Genomic DNA, 19,353 nt, shown 5'->3' on the forward strand with positions numbered 1-19,353 from the left:
AAAACGTTGGCATGTGTATATTAATATATTCAGTTTAGTTACCGAAGAAATGCAAGTTAAAGCACAAAGTACCTTTATTATCACATACTATTACTATTATTATTTTGGCTATCAAATAATTAATGTATTTTTGATGGCAATATCTAGTATTGGGGTATTGAAGAGAGATGAGCATGAGAACTTTTATGTGACACAGGAGGAGGTCCAAGTTGGTAACACTCCCTGGAGAACATTCTGGTAACATGTCAAATGCCTCTGAAGTGAACGTGGCCCATGACAGAGTAATTCCATTTCTAGGAATTTAGTAGGATATCCACACCAAGATATGTGTCAGGTTATATCCAATGAAGTATTTAAACTACAGGGAGAAATTAGAAAGAACTGCAATGTAACTTAATAAGAGGTTGGCTATTTTTAAAAATGATAATCCTACACAGTGGATTATCGCCCACCGTTAAAAATCTATGTTCATAAAGCAAAAGGTCCCCAGTATACTCAGTGGGGTGAATAAAAGGGAGATTATAAAACAATATTTACATTAGGATCCTGTAATCTATTTATTTATAGCTATAGTATATCTGCAGATAGACGTAAGTATAGATAAATATAGTGATAAAGGTGATATAGTATTATGGATATTGTTATATTATCATGATAGAATTTATAGATATTCAGCATAGATCTTTTTCTTGATATTTTTTATCACTTCCTCATTTTCTACATGGAATGTAATTTATTCTTATAATCAGGAAATGTGTGCACACACACAGAAACACACACACACACACAGACACACAGACACACACACACACACACACACACACACACACACGAGTAAAGGTCAGCATTTAGGTCCCTGTTTTGCCCTTAGTCTACCCAGCACAGCATGCCTGTGCTCTCACCATCCCCCTACACCCAGCTCTGGCTCCCGGTGCCTCTCTGCTTGCCTTTTGCTTTTCAGCACAAATCCCTGACCTGACTCACCAGGTTCTCCTCGACATGTTGTGTTACCAACCCCACGTCAACAGTTTCAGAAAATCTCTGTGCTAACTTTACCCTCATTTCCTTCTGGGAAGGGGGGCCGACAAAAAGCATTTTTTAGAGATGCATAGTCCTGTTTCTTGTTAACTCCCAGCAGGAGCAAAAAAAGGAAAAAAGACTGGTTCACTCTGTATCACCATTGATAGTGGCTCGTGTGTTTACTTATTAATGGTGGTTATTAATTTCTTAACACTAGATGCTGGGAATTTGAGTCCATGGAAGCCTCAAGGAGTGGTTATGTGTATTGTATGTGAACTATGTCTCCATAGAGCTGAAAGAAAATCTGAAAAGAAAAAAAAGTTATAGGGCAAGGTACAGGCAGAGCCAGAGGTTCCTTTTTTGTTTTCTTTTTAAAGTCATGGTGTTGACTAATTTCAGAGGGACTCAGATGTTGAAGAGTGGGCGGCTGGTGGAGATCTCAGGTCCAGACTCAGAGTAAACTGCTTCACATATAAGCACTATCCTCGTCAATTTTTTGCCATGTTGCTCGAAGACCGTGTGATTTTCCAATTAAAACATGATTTTAGTAGCCAGACACCCAGGTTCTAATCCCAGCTCAGCACTTTCTAGCTGTGTGACTTCCAGCAAGTCACTTAAACTCTCTGAGCCTCCACTTCCCTGCATCCAAAATGGGGGAAATAGTCTTTTCTTCTGCGGGATCAGTAACATCATGTATTAAGCCCCCTACATAGAGGTGATGCTAATGACTAATGTTATCACTTTCATTGGTAATGACTTTATTCTATTTATGCATCTTGCAAAGAAGAAAAACAAGGAGATGAGAAGCAGTTTACTCATAAACCACATCGAAAAGAGACCTCCTGAACGTTTGGGGTCGCTATGTGTTTTGTGTCTTGTGAAACACAAGGAAGACACCAGGACATCTGTGCAGGCATGTGTGTGCTCCTCTCCATATTAGATTACATGTTTTAGGACAATAAATCAGTGAAAGAAAAGTAATAAATAATGCATGCTGCAAATGTGATCATGTTTATTAAGAAGCAACAGCCTTGTCATCTTCATTTTCTTCTTCAGTGATTCTCCCCTCGGAGGGTTTGCTCTTCAGGGACTCCCAGCAATTTAGCTGGAGGCCATTCTCTAATTCTTTTTTGCAAAAAATACCTGCTTTGCAAAAATAAGTTAAAAGCTGAGCATCCGGGTCCTCTGATGAGTCCCCCATCAAATCCAGCCCATCATGAGCGCTGGCTTCCCAGCTGTGAAAGTTGGGGGAAAACCAACCTCCTAGCTTCACATCTGCCTAGTCCGTGCTTTCCCACGCTCTGTGTTCTTGCTTCAGGCTTTCTGCAGTGAGTTTTTAAGAAGTCTCTTTAGGCTTCTGGATTTTGGAAAAGAAAAGAGACACACACACACACAAACCAACTTTCCTTTCTCTAGTAATTTGCAGCTGCTAAAGCAATACGTTGACGTTAGTGCGTGGTGACATCCAAGGACTTTAATTGGAGTTGCATTTTAACCCGTTACTCTTCGCCCATTGGCACTTAATGACCCTGAAAGAAGAAGAAGGAGGAAAAAGAAACCACACTGGCAACTTTGTCTTCCAGGGGCCGGCTGCAGATCCCTGCATTGTGAAAGCGAAGCAGGCTGTGTTCCCTACTGAGAGAGAAAGGGAGAGGGTAGAAGTGAGGTTGAGAAATTGGGCGAGATGGGGAGGGAAAGTAAAAGGAAAGAGGAGGCCAGAGGGAGGCAGAGAGAATGAGAACAAATGAAGGGTGAACATGCACGAGGTAGCAGGGGCAGGGAGTAGCAGCCTTCCTGAGAGGAAGGCACCCTTGTCCTGGTCTCCGGCCTCAGTCTTCTCCCCCTTTTTGGAGAACGGGATGATGACTCACACCTGGGTGACAACTGCTCTCTTACTCTCATGACTTAACGTCACTGGCATAGCCTTCTCTTGAGCGTCTTCCTGTCTTGCTGTCAGTGTTCTGGATTCTGAGAGAGGCTTCCCTCACTACCACAGAATTGAAGACAAGCCTTATTTGTCTCCAAAATACCTGAATCCCCCTCCCAACCCACTACCATCCTTTTTACCCCTCATTAGGTTTTGAGATCCTCAAGTGAAAGAATTCTCCTCCCTACACTCTAATCTTGGAAAACCGGGGCCCCCCTCCATGTCTCTCCATTTGATCTACCTCTGTTTACTATTCCTACTCCTCTCTGTTCTCTGTTGCTCTCTGCTCCCCTCCCTAGTGCCATATCCACATGACAAGACCTGCCTCATCTTGCTTACGGTGTCCATATTATGACACTTTATCATCTTGCACCAAGCCCAGTGTGATTTAAGCAAATCCACTAAATAGTAAATTACTTATGTACAGAATTCATGTTTAATTAGCTTGTCCTGACGTAAAATATTTATCAAGATTTGATGTTCACTCCAGTTTACCTCTGAAATCCATTTAACCTTTATTTTTGACTCCTTGTTTCCTTCATTCCCTGCCTTCCATCTTCCTCCTTTCTCTTTCCACCCCTCGTCTTCCACTTTTCATTTGTGGATCTCTCTATTCCCCTCTCTTCTTCCTCTCTCCCCCTGCCCCTGCTAGCCTTTAATTGTTACAGAAACACAATCTATCGTTTTTCTGTCGTTCATTGCATCATTTTTCTGGCCTTCTGCTTCCCTCCAGGGTGTGAGTCTAGCCCCACAATTCCTTGACCAATTCCTACCCTTTGAGCCCTTCGGGCCCCCCTTTCCAGCTGGGCTTCACCTCACTGTGCTGACCTTCATCACTGTTGACTTTGACATGACCCCCATTTGTTTCTCAACTTGGTTCCTTCAGCCAGAAGCTCTGATCAGCTACTTCCTTGCCTTTGATGTGTCTCTGCTTCCTGTAATTAATCTCATTTTCCTCACAGCTCAGTGCCACGTGGACAGCCACAGGCTAATATACCCGGTTTGAGCCAGCTCCATCCAGTGTCTCCCCAACCTGTGTCTCTTCCTCGTGCACAACCTGTGTCTCTTCCTCGTGCTCATCACTTGCCCCCAGGGTAGAAAATGTAACACTGGTAGACACATCCTTGCCCCAGGGGGAGAAAATGTAACACTGACTTCTATTAAAAGAAAATCAGACTGTTGTAGAGCCAGGTAACACAAGAGGGCAGGGAGTTACATCCTGAACACAGAGCTTGAATGGGTAGCGCTATAAAAAATGTGTATTTTTACTTTTTACGGTATATATATATATATATATATATATATATATATATATATATAAAATTGAAGTATAGTTAGTTTACAATGTTGTGTCAATTTCTGCTGTACAGCATAATGCTTCAGTCATACATGAACATACATATATTTGTTTTCATATTCTTTTCACCATAAGTTATTAGAAGATATTGAATATAGTTCTCTATACAGTATGAGCTTGTTGTTTATTTATTTTATATATAGTAGTTAGTATCTGCAAATCTTGAACTCCCAATTTATCCCTTCCCACCCCTTCCCCACCCGGTGACGGTAAGTTTGTTTTCTTTGTCTGTGTACATTGTTATTTATACTGAGTTCTATGATAGTCAGTGTTCTGAGCTAAACCACTAAAAATCAACTGAACATCCAGTCATTCCAATAAACCCTATCACATCACCAAATATAGTATTGAGAAGACTGTCCTAATTTTGTAGACTCCATGGTTTCAAGGCCAGTAATGCTCTGTGTTCTTGATTTATCCTTATCAACATTCCTGACACTGACTATGGGGTATATTCGGGACCAAAAGGTCTGTTTAGCCTAACCCTTTGTCTTCTAGAACAAGCAGATTTGAACAGCCTGTCCTAGTAGGATCTTTTATAAGAATGCTGTCCTTGCATTCTTGATAGATTTGTTTCCATTCTTCTTAAAAATGTAGGCCACATGTTTCATGAACAAGTCCTTGATACTATCTGGTGCAGAGACACCCATGAAAATACCTTGAAAAACTAAGACATTCTACTCATGTGAAAGGTCAGTCATCGCCTCCTGTGAGCCTCGCTTTTCCTGCCTGTAAAGTGGGCATGATTCACAGGCCAGGCCAATATGTGAACAGGGTGAGATGGCGCGTAAAGAAGTGCTCAGTAAACCCCAGGCACACCCGCAACGAGGACACTGGGCTGCTGTCCTCATCTCTACCTGGAAAATGGAGCAAATTTTTCCTTCTTTGAAATTGTCCACAAGGAGTATTTGGGTGGATGAGCCAATTAATGTTAGCAAACCATGTTGAGATATTAAATTGAAAGGTTTTGTATCAAAGAGTATTTTTTTTCTGACTCTGCGGTATATCCAGTGTTCATTTTACCTGGAGCGCTGCGTGCCAGTAAATTCTCTGGCAATTCGACACTTTGCTTTTTTCTGCTTACAGACTGAAATACGGGGATCTGGGAATTTCTAAAGGGAAGAGCTGATTTATCTCAAAGTTTTCAACTCATCTGTCTGTATTTGCTGAATGAGCTGCACCCTCTGCAAATTCCTTCAAAACATGCTTTTCCTACTTAACGCTATAGCATGGCCACACTTAAAATTCTATAGCCACATAGCAGTATATGCAATTCGATGTCTTCATGAATCTGCATATATGCATAATTTTACATAAATAGGATCATAGTGTAGTTGCTGCTTTTAAATTCTAATTAGTCATCTTTTCCCTCTTTTTATGCTTGACTCCCACATCCCTGGCCCCATCCCAGGCTCACTGTACTTTCCGTACCGGCCCTGGACACATAATCCAAGTAAATTACCTGGAAGCGAGCTTCACACTTAACTCCAAGCTCATATAATTTATATGTGATATCTGCACTCTCTTTCTTTCTCTGGTTCTCTCACACACACACACACACACACACAGAGGAGTTGTAGCGCTGTTTCTTGCTCTTGTTTTTGTTTTTGACTTGTGCCTAAAATGGAATGCATCTTCCGAGAATGATGACTTTGTGTCTGGATGTTTTTAATTTTACTTTTGAAATTATCATATGGTAAAATTGACTTTCTCTGGTGGCGTATAATTCTATGAATTTTAATTCATGTATAGATTTGTATTATGACCACAACAGTCAGCACAGGGAACAGTTCCATCACTCCAAAGAACTTCCTCCTCCTTCCCTCTGCGCTCACACTTCCCTCCTCCCTGCTACCCACCCCCAGCTGCTCTCCTTCACTATATTTTGTCTTTCTGATAATGCACAAAGATGAAATTCTACAGTAATTAACCTTAACCTACTGTGGGACTGGCTTCTTTCATACATAATGCCTTTGTGATCCATGCTAGTTTTCACACGTATCAGATCGGTCCTTTTTAATGCTCAGGAGTGTTCCATTATATGGATGTACAATTTGTTGATCCGTTCTCCCAAGAATGAAGACTTTGAAATGGTGCTAGTTGAGAATGTTTGTTTTATGATACCATTGCTAGTACTTCAGGTTTCGATAGACAGTTTATGTAGTGCATAAATTTACCAAATTAATGTATTGAGAAAATCAAGGGATAGGAGAGCTAGTCACGAGGGGAGTTTTAAATTAGTTTGAGCGTAAATGGCAGGTGAACTCCCAGGAGTAATAAAAACCACAGCTCTTTCCACCATTTACTGGCTGCCTGCTACGTGCCAGGCACTGAACAGGACACTCACACCCAACACCTCATCAACTTTCCTGAAACCGTAGCAGCAGGCACTCCTACCCCTGCTTTATGGGGAAGGAACCTGAAGGTCCTCTTAAGGTAACACCCAAAGCAGGTGGTCCTGCTGTGGTCTCCAAAGCCACTGTCTACCCAACCTCCATCCCCCACCCCTAAACACTAGAACTTTCCAGCTGTTTGTGCTTCTCCTGGTTTTAGATAGAGTTTCAAATCCCTTCTCTCTCAGTAGTTTAAATAAACTTGGTATTATAGTTTCCTTTTACTCCTTAAAGTGATGCAAATTGCTTTACCCTAAGAAAGGCATCATGTAACACCATTACATTAAAAAAAAAAATCTACCGAGGGAGGAAAAGGAAGAAAAAGATGTTTGGAATTTTTTCCCTGATTTTTCTTCTTTCTAACGGATTCAAATGACTGCTGGGATCTCCCCCCTTCCCTATCTTTCTTGTTAAGTGAAATATTCAGATCTTACGTACAGAAGCAAAATGAAGAAAAGAGATGATCTGGTGAAACTGATTAATAATCTCAGGAAGAGGTTATTCATGGGGGTCGGGGGTGTGTATGGGGACCTCTCTCCCCATATGCCTGTCCCACACCACCATGTGTGTGGGGATGGGGCTTGGGGTTCTGAAAAATTAAAATACGTGAAGTGAACCAATTACCTACTTCAGTTCCTCACGGTAGTTATGTTTTGGTGATTATTTGTTGCTTTTATCATTGATAATAACACTTCAGTAGCTAAAAATCAAAGAATTAGCTTCACAAAATACAGGGAGATGTGCTAGCAGACAGTCTCCTTCCATTAGCTATGCAGCATCTGCAGATGAGCAGGCAGATGGATACATAGTCATGTTTCTTTTTTTTTCCCCCATCTTAAACACTGTATATCGAGTAAATAGTTTTCCTCAGGAAGGATCTTGCTGGCTCTGTCATCAAGAATTCAGCTCCCGGAGCTTACATAACTGTGTTTTATGCCTTGGAGAGCTCAAGATTCTAAGCTTCTGCGAATGACTCTGATATAAATGGAATCACTTTGTAAATGGCTGTCAGGAACTGCCCCTCCATTAAGGAGCCATGTCTAGCCCGTCACAACTGCCATCATCCCTCCCCCCCCCCCCATCTAATCTGCCACTAAATCCTGTTTGGTCAACCTCTGAAATGGCTCTCAAACGGGTCCCTCTTTACCCCCAGCACCACTGCTTCATCCAAGGCTTCATCACCTTGCCAATGCATTAATATCCTCACCTCCTGACTGCTCTCTGCTTCCAGCCTCTCTAATTTGTTCTTCTTATTGGCAACAGAAATATCATGTAGAGCACAGTGCTCATCTGATCGTGTATACTGTGGTGTATACTGTGAGCCCCAGAGTTCCAATCAACGTTTCCGAAAACGTATGAGATGATTTGGGGAAAATATAAAAATGAATATCTTTTATTTAAATAATTATATGTTTATTTTTATAGTTGTATCTTTTTTATAGTGAGCCTGATTTTCCATTCATGATGTTGACTTATCCTTTTAAATAAATTTAATCAAATGTGTTTTTTAAGTGGGTTGCTTAAAAAAACAAATTCCTAAGTCAGTGGCTAGCTATGGCTAGTCAAAAAAAATGACTGAAGCTTGGACAATACTGGCAGAGATACAAAGTCCAAACCCCTCAACCCTTCATTCAAGATACCTCCTGTATCGGTTCCCCCAAACATAAAAAGCAGCCTTCGTGCCTGCCCGTCCCCCTCTACCAGCTTTCTTCAACAAGAACTTCCTTTTTGCTTTTACTCACATCAAATACTTTGCAGTTTTCCTACCATATTAAAGCTTCCATATGTGTGTACTTCCACCTTTCACCCCTCAAAATATTGTTCCCTTTATCTAGGTTGTATTTTTCTTCCTAGCGGACTTCTAAACATCCTTCAAAACCCAGTGCAGATGTACCAATCTCTGTGAACTCTTCTCTGACTTCCTCAGGTAGAATTCACCAGGCCTGCGTTCCTATGCTCTGCTGTACAGCTACTTTCAACATTCAGTATTCTGGCTATTTGAGTATCTTTTCCACCCCTAGAACTGATGAACCCACAAAGCTGTACCTTAATCTCTGTGTCTCCATTGGCCAATGGTGGGCTTAGTGCATAGAAAAGAGCTCACGTCTTTGTTGAACAAACGAAGAAATAAATAGCTAAGTGAATCAAGGCAGCTTTTTTCTTCAATGGGAGGGTGTCAGCCAGAGAGTGAGGTCTCACACGCAACTCATCTGCCAAAAGAAAGTAATCACGATGCACCATCTTCCCTGCTAAGTGGGTCTCAAAAAGTTGTTCTGACAGTGTTTCTCAAGCTACTTAGCTGTAACTATCTTTTCTTCCTTAAATTACTCTGAAACATTTACCCTTAGAAACGGTGACACAGCAGCACAGATGCGTCCTCGTGCACACATACGACTTACTTTAACTGCTTGCTCTCCACGTCTCTCCTCCCAGGCTCCTGGCTTCACTAGAGCAGAGACTGAGTGTATTTTGTTCAATGCCGCACCCACCCCTCAGACAGAGCCTGGCACATAGTAGTACTTGGTATTTCTTGAATAAATGGCATCTGAATACGCTTTCTATTTGGTCGACAGATTGCTTCCATTCTTCTTTGCAGACAGACTGCAAGGTGGGCTGAGAAAGCCAGGTTGCCCACTTCTGGGGGAGGCCCCGTCAAAGCAAAGGCTTTCCTTTAGACAAGATTTCCCATTCTGTCCTCCCCTGCATTGGCACTTTTTGCCTTTCTGATTTCCTTTCTTTTCCTGAATTCTCATCCATTTAACACAAATCAATCTAATTCTGTGCACCTGGCCAGATTCTTGCCTTCAATTGTACATGCAAGTGTATAGTGATCAAAAATGCAATCTTTAGTGTCAGATAAAGGACGTAGTAGAGTGGCTAGCACGTGGCCAGGCCTCAAAAGCATTACTATAATTTACGATAATTTATCATTACATTTACATTCCTAATGACAATGCATGTCATGTGCAAAACTTGGTCTTTTTTTTTTTTTTTTTTGGTTCCTTTGATAATTTTATGTCCAACCTAATCACTTGGATTCACACCAAATATTACCTACTGGCTTTAGGTACCCTCAGAAGGTTTTGTTTTGTTTTTTCATATTTGTCAGCATTTGAAAATTTTTAGGAAAATTACAAAAATTATCTGCTTGTATCCTCTTCATTTTCACTCAACCATGTACTTTTTTATTTGGCCATATTTTGACCTAGCTGGATTGGAGGGTTGTTAGTTGATCTTTCACTCATTTGTTGATTTATTCATAGAGTAAATATTTATTGAATGCCTACTCTATGCCAGGTACTGTTCTAGGCTCTGTGGGCACAGTGCTGAGCGGAAGAGCAGCAGCTCTTGCCTTCATAAAGAGTTAACTCAAGTGGGGACGTAAGAAAAAAGGAACAATACATATAGAGGTATATTGATAACCTGTATCAATATAATATAATGTTATCTTATATTGTAATATGTTAATATAATGATATATTATGATACAGGTGTTCTGAATAAAACCAAAAGATAAAGAGTGACTTTGACCTCCGTCACAAAGTGAGTAGCTTCCTGGTTTAATTCCACATTCTGACCACCCCAGCAACATCCCCTCACTTTTCCAGGCACCAACCAGACTGATCATGACCCAAACTGGCTTCCCAATGACCTTTGTAGGTTTCCGGTCTAGTCAACGCCCCTGATTTTCTACTGTTGGTGGCTCTGATCTGTAAATAACTCGGGGTATAAAGACAGCCATGAGGGCAAAGCATGCTGGGAAGACTTAGCCCAGGGAAGGGGGTGAGTTGGGGGAGGGTGTGGAACAACGGGACCTTCAAGACCTTTCCCCGACCCCCTTTTGTTTGCCACATCTACCTGCAGTGAAGACTTATCTCTGCCTGTCAAAGGCAGTTTCAGCCAAAGAGAAGTTTCCAAACGTTCCTCCTTGCACCAGGGACGTTATTTAGCACGGCACCCTGCATGAAGCAGGTGGAATGGGAATATTTGTTGAGTGTGTGTGTTTGGGATCATTTAAAATTAAACCGTCATGGGAGTTCTGGGAGCTTAATTCCGATGCCCCCGTGGTAGAGGGGGACCCGCAGCCCCTGAGCAGAAAGCTGAGCGAGCTGCCAGGAGCCACCTGGCCAGCTCCCCGCCTCCCCGGAGTCGTCTGACTCCGCGCGGCGCTTTTCGGCTGGCGAAGGTTGGGAGCCCGAGGCGTCATTAGTACCCTTCCATCTCTTCCTCATTAGTTCTTAGATAGTGTTTTAATGACAGCTAGAGAGGCTCGCATCCGGGCCTCCTTCTATTTATGATCCCCACCGTGTTAATGTGCACTTAATGAGAAATTCTTGTCTTGCTTGTAAATCCTGTAGCTGGCATTCAATTTATTGACAGATGTTTGCTTGGATCTCTTTAAAATTACTTCATAAATCTTCCGGGATAAAAGGCCTCAAGTTTGGTTATTAAGACAGGGCCTTGTTGACAGTTTCATATTTAACTGTTTAGAACTCGGCTGTCAGGGCTGCAAGGGGGTGTGCGGCCGAGGGGCGCCAGGCCTGAGCACCATTTGCTGCGTTTTCTGCACCTATCAGGGCCCTCCGCGCTCAAGTGTGTCTGCCGTCCCTTATAATCCCTCCAGTTAACTTCTGGGTGACCCCGCCGTGCTTCGCACTTACTCATTTAGCGCATCAGCATGTCAGGGTGATGAAGTGTTCCTGCTGATAGGAGCTAAGGGCTCAGCAAGCCACAGCGCCTCCAACACCAGGAAGGAGTGTTGACGGGAGCCGAACTACGAGGTGGCACCTCTCACGACAGCCACCGGGCACCAGGTTCATCTCCGTCTCTGGGCTGCAAAAAGTGGATGTGGTGGGAAGGGGGTCTGCTTGCAAGTTTTAAAGACCACACTCATCTTTTGTAGCCGTGGACTTTTCAATGCCATCCATGAATCTGGACTTTTTTTTTTTTTCCCTTTGTTGCCAGTGACGGAAAACTCACCTCAAATGGCTTAAGAAAAAAAAAAAAAAAAAAAAAAAAAAGAAAGATATTTGGCTCACGTGATTGAATTGCACAGGCCTAGTCTGGTCCAAGGGATGAAATAAACTCCATTCCACTCTCTTCGGAGTGTTTGCCTTTCTCTGTATTACCTTCATCCTCAGAATTCCTGCGGTGGCCTGAGAAGCTCCACGAGGCTTCCAGATTCAGACAAAGCAGAAAAGAACACGAGCTTCTCTTCCAAATGCGGTGGGGGAGGGGGGAAGGAAGGGGTGATGGCTAGTTCAGTCTCATTGGGCCTGATCAGGTCACATGGCCCCTCTTTAACCAATCACTATGGTCAGCGGTAAGATATGTTCTGATTGGCTAGCTCTGAGTCACATGGTGCTCCCCACCTGAACCACAGGAATTAAGACCAAGGGGGAGGCTGCTCTAGAATTAAACTGGAGTCTTGTCACCGGAAGAAGGAGGAATAGAGCCAGGCATCATTAAAACAAATGCTGGAATGTCCCCATCAGGTGCAAAACAGCCTCCTGCCTTGTCTGATGCTTTAATTTCATTCTGAAGAGTTGCTGTTCGTGGGCAGCCTCTGTGCTAAACCTGTCAGGGAGTGCTTCCCAAAGAGTAAAATTCAGAAAACTCCAGAGAGGCCTGGCCATTGAGAAGTTCTCCGAACACATCTAGAAACCAATAGCAGTAACAGGATGAAAAAAAGAATTGCTCCACTTAATACTATCACAAATCAGTGCCGTTTGCATCTAAGATGATAATGAACACTTGGGCCAAAAATAGAGTGTTCTTTTTGCTTACTCGCTGGTGTCTTGTCGCATCGTATTTGAATTGTGTCAGATCGCATTGGGAACGTTTCCTCCATCGGGGGCTGACGTGACCCACGGCTTTGCAAATTTGAAGACAAGTGTTTGGGGCTTTTCTCCCCAATGCACTTTTTTGCACAAGTGCTATTTACCAGATGAGGCATATGTGAATACTATTAGAATTGAAAACACATCTACCATTTAAGCCAGAATTTATTAAGGCCCTATGGGAAGGAAGGCACACGAGGTATTTACTCACAGCCTGTCACAGGCTTCAACAAGGGGCTGATTCCTCACCCGGAATCTTCCATGTTTACTGAAATCTGATATTCACAGTTTCCTATGTGGAAACTTCAGAAAAGTTTAGGGGACCCTTTATAGCTGACCGCTGGACTGTAAACTTGGCTTTAATATTCTGTGGGACCAACTGCCAATGCCCCTGACAAACATACTCTTCATAGAAATAATTGTAATAATCTTGATTTAGAGTTGCTTTGTAATGATAACAGCTAACACTATAATGTTTACTGCATGCCAGTTACTCTTGTAATTCATCACTGTATACATTTTAACTCCTTTAATCCTGCAATGGCCCTGAATGTTACTATTACTTGTTGTACTAGTGAGGAAACTGAGGCACAGAGATGTTAAGTAAGCTACCTAATGACTCATAATTCATGGAGCTGAGATTTGACTTCACAGAGTCTGCCTCTCAAGCTGTGCTCCAAATATAATGCTATGATGCCCATACTGTGAGGTTCTATGGATAAACACATTGACTCAAGATCTCTGGTACTAAATGGTGTAATGTTTAACAGATAGATTAAAACTTACATATATAATATTTATTATGCATTATAATTGCAATATGTTATAATATTTATTATATATGATCATTTCTCATATAATATGTTACACATATGATATCAGAAGTATTACAAAACTTTCCCCTAAAAGAACTGAGTCAAGGTACAATAATTCACACAGGTTATAATGATTTAAAAAGGAAGATGAGAGAAGAAACAATAGCAAAATTAAATATTGTTAAAACAATAAAATTAAATTTAGGAGAAATGTAATTTCACAGAAATGTGTGCAACTAAAATTGGAGCAAAAATTCAGGCCTGAGCGTCCTGAGGGACAAAGCACGAAGGGAGACAAATAAAGGGTCACAGTGCCTGTCATCCCAGGGTTCCAGCAGCCTCATGCTTGGGTCTTAAGATGAGTCCAAGAGGGATTTCTCTCACGGTTCGTCAGACCAGGGCACGTTGGAAGCAGTTGGTCCGTCATAAGCAGCTTCACTTTCTTTTAAAGGAAGTAAGTTGGAGGAGGACCAGGGCCCTATAGAAATTCCATGTATTGATGTGAAAAGAACAGCAATTCTGTGCCCCTGGGCAAGATGTTCAATGCCTCTGCCTTTGTTTTCTTATCTGTACAACTGTGCTGTCTTCATTTGTGTTCCCCCAGAATGAAACCCAGAAACAAGAATTTGAGTACGAATACTTTATTTGGTTGTTGATCCTAGGAACCACCAAGAGGTGGGTGGAGAAGTAATGCAGGGAGGAGACGGATATTAATAAAGAGTGAGTGATCCAGTAAGTCACCCAGGTGGTTGCCTGGAGCTTGAGGCTGCCGGGGCACCCTGGGAGCCGGTGTAGTACACGCATTTCAGAGCTGTTCTAGGTGAGGGCCAAGGGTGCTGGGATAGTTCTCCACCAGATCTCCATCTGCCATGGCCCCAGGGCTTCTTCCTGGGGCATTCCTTTCCAGCGTTTCCAGCTTGCCTTGTGTGCAAGCCACACACGCCCTCAGAGTGGACAATTGCCCTCAACCAGAGAAGCGCAGGCATTGAGCAGGCATGCTTGGTGGGGAGAGGTCTTTGCCTAGGAGACGTGCAGAGGGCACTATTGAAGTCTAATGTGGATAATAGTGGCACTTGCCTCCTGGGGCTGTTGTAATGATTGAATGAGATAATTAAAGCATATAAAGCGCTTGGAGTACTGTCTAGCTTGAGCAAAGTATCAAAAGGTGGGAAAAACATTTTGGCTCACAAAACTAAAATGTCTAGGAGATCTTGAAGCTTCAGGAAAAGGTAGACCCAAGTGCTCAATGTGTTGAGCTGGGCGAGAGCGTGATGACCAGGGAGACTAGCCTATGCGAAGGGGTCAGAGTTTGAGCACGGCCAGATGGTCATCTCTGTGGTCCATTTCAAATCTAGCATGTTAAGCAGATTCACTCAGAGATACTCAAAATGAACTCAAATAATCAGTCAATGCAGTGGGGGGGGGGGAGATGAATCAATGCAGTTTGCATCATGTAGCTAAATCCTCCCATTGTGTGATGGACAGTTTCATTTCTCTACGGGCTGTTTTGGCATTGTGTAGACACAGCCTAAATTGGTGCCCACACCTCCCACTAATCATACTCTGAGAGAGAGAACGTGGAGTTATTGAGATCCCCAAGCAGCACTTTGGCGCACACACTATCTAACGACATCAAGAGATGAAGGAGGCCTTTGAAATGAGCTTTCGAGAGTGAGTAATGACCTTCAGGATGTGGTGCAGGGATTGTCTTTTGAAACTGGTATATCTTGATGGATGATTGAAAAGCTGCTGTCTTTGGTATAGTTTTCACGGTTTTATATTTGGGGATGTGTAATAAATAAATGTGTAATTGCCCTCAACATGATGCAAGACCAGGAGGTGAGGATGAGACAGAAAAGTCCTACAACAGCATAAAATTTTATTAGGATCCCCATTGATAGGCAAGGCGGTGTTGTGTGAACAAAGGACGGTCTGTCTTAAATTGACCAAGATAGAATCCAGTACAATGAAGAACAGATTCCACCAGCTGGTTCGTAGGGAGGTGGGGAGAGTGGGGAGATACAGGGTACTCTCATTTTTAACATCCTGATGAAAGGGGTTTAGTGCCCGTATTGACAGCAGTAATGCCAACCGAAATTGTTTACCTTGTAATTCTGCAGATTAAACAGTTGGTATTTACAAAGCATCTGTGGTACTTTCTCTAATTGATGGAAATGGCTACATTTTGCAATGGCCTCTAATTCTTCTTGATTCATTGAGGTCTTTCCTCCTTCCATTTTTGTGCTAAGGTTGCTTTCTGTGTCTGATATATTAATTATATGTTTTTTGTTTTTATTCTTTGTGATCATAGCTGAGCTTTATATATATACACACACACACATATATATATATAAAATATATGTATTGTTTTCCATTGTTATTCCCATTATTGTCTTTCTACATGGTTAAATCCTTCTGAATCTTCCAAACTGCCTTTGATATCTGTTGGCAATACCTGATGGCTGAAAGCTTTACATATTATATACGGTGTCTAGAAATTGGGCTCAGCTTCCTTTTTATCCTCTGTTTTATTGGGTAGGTCAAAGAATGTTTTTAACATAGCTGTATAAACCCTATTTAGGATTTAGGAGATTTGTATATTAACATTTTTGTGTTATCATCTACAAAGAAGGCATAGACACAAAAATGTAATTTTAGTCCTGTCTTCTTCAATCCAATTTAGAACCTTCAGTGTTCACAATGGTTTAATAATTTTGTTTAATAAATAATAATTTATTAATTACCAAAACTTTTTATATCATTTCTGAATATCATTGGAAAAGAGAAGAGATTTTTGATTGCTGGTTGCCATCTCCCACCATTTCAATATTTTAATATGATTTGTCTGAAACTAAGATTTCTCTCTCTCTTTTTTTAAACGTGCTATAGCCTTTCAGTATTCAGTTCAGGCATATCTATACACAAAACATGCACAAAATAAGTGGTGGCTCTGTGTCTAACAGCAAGATTTTATTTTTGATATGCAGCTTAAATAGAGGCATTTGCACAAACCTGGGAAGTACGAAAGTCCCTTTTGGCAAGTCCCTAAATTCCTATCGCTTATATATTTTTTTTATGTCATAGCATTTAGTATTTAATTGCCCATCAACTTCAGTTCTTCCCCATAAATCCCATGAGTGTTATTTTCCTTTGGAGATTTGATTTCAAACTTCTTGAACAGTGGTTCTCAACTAGGGGCAATTTTGTTTCCCAGGAGACATTTGGCATTGTTTGGGGACATTTTTTTATTGTCACAACCAAGCAGAGAGTGTGGGGGAGGGTGGGGGAAATGGTATACTGGCATCTAGTGGACGGAGGCCAGGGACGCTGTTAAACATCCTTCAGTGCACAGGACAGCCCCCCACCCCCACCCAGAGGATGATCTGACCCCTATGTCAATAGCGCTGAGGTTGAGAAATTCCACACCGAAAGAGTCTAGGCATCTATTGCTCCGTTTCCTGTTTTGTATCTAGTATAGACCTGACACCCAGTGTGTGTTCAGATTCAACTTGGTGATGAGACCAAGTTTGCCTTTTAAATCGAAGCCCCAAGTGGATCTAAGTGCAGAGGTTTTCAATAGAAGGGGGAAAAAAAGGGTTTTTGAATTCAGTATGTATGGATCATAGAGGTGGGGGGAGAAGGAGTGTGAAACGAACTAGGAAAAAATACAGTTAAAAAGAAAGAAGCCACCTCCAGTTCTTTGCTGTGATTGCCATCAGCATAAAAAGGCAAGGCTGTTAATCTTCAGGGGACAATCTTTGTGTGGAGGGAATCCCTCGAGGGGCGTTGGGAATTTTATTGCTTTTCGTTGGGGGCAGTGTAAAACGGGGTAATTTAGGCTTGACAAACAAATCCTGACTCACTTTTTTTTCTGCGGCTCCAGACGGAAAATAGAAATCTCACAGAGCAAGGCTCAACCTTTTCCTCCATAAATCACTAATGTAGGTGAAAATCTGGCTAATATCCAGGGCACCACAAAGAAATAAACAATGCCAAAGCAATCTGCAGCTTTCTTGTATGCCAATTCTCCGTAAATACATATTTCTCCTGGATTTGAGCTCAGCCTTTTATTACTTTTTTTTTTTTTTTCCTGAACTAAAACTTTTTCAGTCTCTCAGACTGTCTCTTAGGCGAGGCCTTTGGAGTAGGACCCTGACAATGTCCTGGTCAGCTCTTTTAGGTTTTTTTGGGGGAAAAAAAAAGTTGATTTCCTGTTCTGGTGAGCCATACATCACTGATGTCCCCCGTCTGTGCTCCTTGTCTGTGACAGAATGAGAGGTGTCATTTATCACTGGGGCTTGCGGAAGCTGTGGGAAGAGGGATTGAAATTTTTTCTGGAAGGCCTTTCAGTGTCTACTGGCTGCCAGATCATTAAAAAGGGGGCTTTCCAAAGAAACTTGTGTGTGATGTGATTGCACTTACTGTCAAGGATAGGCTGAAAGAAAGAGGAAACATCAAAAGGGAGCAAGAGAAAGCGGGAGAGGAAAGAGAGAAGTCCCTGCCAGGGGCATTTAAAGTTCTGGAGCTGCGCACGCCAGGCTCTGCGCTGGTTCCGGTTTTGTGTGCATGCTAAGTGAGTCCTCTGGAGACTTCCACATCGCTCCCGGTGCCAGTGAGGAAACCAAAACAGGAACCCTCTTTAACAGCGCGTCTTCACATCGCATATTATGCAGGACACGGAGACAGACTTTGCGCTGCATGGGGCATGGCTTGCAGCAGAATCGTTGAAGGGCTGAGGCAGGAAAACCTATTTGAACAAAAGCAGAGGGTCCCAATAAATCACCAGGCAAAAGTGGTGGGTTCCTTCTCCAAAGAGACATTTATGGCATCCTGTTTGCATAAGCACATTCGGAAAATGCCCAAGATTATCTCCCTCCAGCTCCCTTCCCTTTGGCATGAAGTTTGCCACCAAATGGATCTCCAGGGATCAGAGAATGCATGCACTCTGCTTATCTTTTTTCTTTCTTTTTTTTTTTTTTTTTTTTTGCAGTAGGAAGTATCCCCGCTTCTACTCCCTATGCTATCAAAGTAATAAAAGTAATTTGACACTGACTATATGCTGGGCCCTGTACTGAGTGTTTTACTTATACACTCACTCTGAGCTTCAGAGTGATCCTGTGAGAAGGGTGCTACTATTTTGGAAATGGTGCCGTTGAAGCACAGAGAGGTTAAGTAACTTGCCTGAAGTTGCACATTTCTTGGCAAAGCTGGAATTCTAATCTGGGTCTTTTGGAGAGTGTGTGTTCTTAGAACTCTGGTTGGGAGCATGAAGGATGAACATGGTGAGGAGGCCCTGTGATTTTCGAAGCGTCTGGATTATAAATGTAATCATGTTACTTTACGAAATTAACAACTTAATGATGACCCAAAGCAGGGGTCAGCAAATTACAGCCAGTGGGTCAGATCCAGCCCACAGCTTGTTTTGTGCAGCCAGCGAACTAAGAATAATTTTAACATATTTTAAATGGTTGGAAAAAAATTACATTTTCCTGCTTGTTGTGTAAGTACCTGCACAATGTCTTTGATTTTGCCCCTTGTCCCACAAACCCTAAAATATTTACTCACTGGCTCTCTGCAGGAAAAAAGTTGCTGACCTCTGACCTATGGTAGAATCAGCTACAGAAAAAAAAAAAAAAAGATGGAAAGAAAGAATGAAAAACAAAAGAAAGAAAAAGGGAGGGAGAGAAGGGAGAAAGGGAGGGGAGAAAAGAAGAGGAAGAATTTAAAAAGAAAGGGAAAAAAGAAGATGTGTCTTAAAAGCAAATAAGAAAACTGAGATTCTCATGGTTGGAGCCCTGAGGCCAGCAGGCACGCTGCAGTCGGACCGCCTGTGTGCACTTAGGTGGGGAGGCCATCCTTTCCAAGAAATTTTCCCTGACTGCTTTTCCACAATGCCTGCTGCTTCAAGAGACAACTTAGTTATTGGGTAATCTAGTTAATTGACAAGTGACTTAACTAATTATGCTAATAACATGCTTATTAAATGTTACCTTTCCCATTC

At 42.0% G+C, this 19,353-nt stretch overlaps 1 protein-coding gene across 14 annotated transcripts in view; it reads left to right on the forward strand.

Moving 5' to 3' along the window:
* TSHZ2 (teashirt zinc finger homeobox 2) overlaps positions 1-19,353 on the forward strand; it is a 410,600-nt gene that overhangs the window by 136,371 nt on the left and 254,876 nt on the right. The gene's annotated exons all lie outside the window — the stretch shown is intronic.

Source organism: Camelus ferus, chromosome 19, assembly GCF_009834535.1.
Source record: "Camelus ferus isolate YT-003-E chromosome 19, BCGSAC_Cfer_1.0, whole genome shotgun sequence".
Taxonomy (NCBI): Eukaryota; Metazoa; Chordata; class Mammalia; order Artiodactyla; family Camelidae; genus Camelus; species Camelus ferus.